Here is a 1,971-nt window from a genome sequence, read left to right on the forward strand (position 1 = left end):
ACACTCAGATCTAGCCCTCTGTTACTATGTCCTTGTCCATGGGCTCAAGTGTCCCCAGGTCTCACCGCACTATGGACCAACCAGTCCTTCCTCTTCTCTCTCTCATCTTCAGGTCAACGGGAGTCAATGGACTGTGGTTGAACTCAGCCCATTTTTTCATTGCTGCCTTTCCCCCTCTTCCACACATCAGTAGACCAATGTGGTCACCAGCAAGCTTACATGCTTGTTTGTGTGTTCCCTTTGAGTTTCAGTCTTAGAGGGGACTTTGTCCTGAAGGAACGTGGTAGCTTGTGTTGATGGCTTCCTGGCGAACAGCTTGCTTATTCTTTTTTTTAATTTTACTAAAGTAGCATTAGTAACTTTACTAATTGTCATTGTGTTTTTTTATGTTTTATTGTGAATTATGTGATGGTTTACATGGGAGAACAATAGTTTTACATTCATCCTATTGTATATCATTTCATTGCCATGGTTACAATCCCTCCATGCATCATCAACCAACCAAAGAATATTTCCCTACAAGCCTGCCCCCTGGTCATCAGCACACAGCCCCTCTCCCTCTCTGTGTATAAAGTCCCCAACCACTCCATCTCTTCACATCATTGTCTCTGCCTCCATTTCAGGCATCACCGCTTCTCTGGGTAGGGTCCTGCTCTCTGCTCTTTTCCCTTGATGGTCCCAGGGACCTCCACTCCTAAACTGCAAAGTTAATCACTCCCCTCCTTGCTACAAAACGTCTACCTTTACATTTCCAATCCTCACAATCAGTCCTGATAGCAATTATTCACTATTGAATCACAAGAGACCTATCCGCATTTCCTTTCATCAGCCCCACCTAGACAGATTGGATACTACTCAGTGGAGATTCTACCTTCCTCCACGCCCTCTGGATCTAAGTTCCCTCTTGAAGGCTTGTAAGCCAGTCACTTCTTGCCTTTTTAGCCCCCGCCATTTTGGGTAGCCAATGTCCAAGTTGCCCATTCCTGTTTACTCTGTGTATGGAGGGGGTGGGAATGATCTTTGCTGTAAAGATTTGTTCCCTCTTTTGAGCTACTGCATCCATAGGTAGCTTGCTAATTCTTGTAGTAGCCAGTCATGCTGACATTTTTGTTTTGGTTTTTTCCTGATGATCTTTCTTTGAAGATGTACCTTCTGTTGCTCTAGGTGTTCCAGGCTGGTCTGCTTGTCCTTTCTAGTGGGAATGTCCCACCTCATAAGGTTCTGGATGGAATTCAGGATTCCACCTAAGGTCCTATACTCTGCAAAGGCTTTGCAAAAGGCTTATTTCACTGGGTAAGTTCTAGAACTTTCAGGTATTCCAATCAGTTGTAGGCTGAAGACGGGCTTACAAGTTTTCTGTAATCATGTTTCCCAACATTCCTTTCTATCCCACTCAAGTGTCTATTTTACAACAGTAGGCAAGGGAAATCAATATTCATAAAACAGTTAAGCTTTGTACTATTATTTCCCGTCTTCAAACTATGCTGAGATCACTATATCACAGAGCCCTGTTGTTCCAAGGTTAAGCCTGCATCACTGTTTACCTCTGTGCTACTTAGACCATGCAAACCTGTCTCAGTGTTGCCCTGTCTACTTTGTTCTTCCACCTCCTCCCCATTCTCGTACTGCCCTTGCCAACACCCGAACTAGACCCAACCCCATTATTGTGGTTACCTTATATTCCATTAACTCTTCCCTCCACTTAGGACAGTCTATTTTATCTATTTTGGCCATTTTGAATCTGATAACCACATGGTTTACTATGCCGGAAATGACAAATTGAAGAGGAATGGTGTTGCATTAATTGTCAAAAAGAACACATCCAGATAAGTCATGAGGTACAGTGCTGTCTATGATAGGATAATATCCATGTGCCTACAGAGAAGAACAGTTAATACCACTATTATTCAAATTTACACACCAACCGCTAAAGCCAGTGAGGATGAAATAGAAGAATTCTACCAACTTCTT

This window comes from Chrysochloris asiatica, unplaced genomic scaffold (assembly GCF_000296735.1).
Source record: "Chrysochloris asiatica unplaced genomic scaffold, ChrAsi1.0 scaffold00083, whole genome shotgun sequence".
Lineage (NCBI taxonomy): Eukaryota > Metazoa > Chordata > Mammalia > Afrosoricida > Chrysochloridae > Chrysochloris > Chrysochloris asiatica.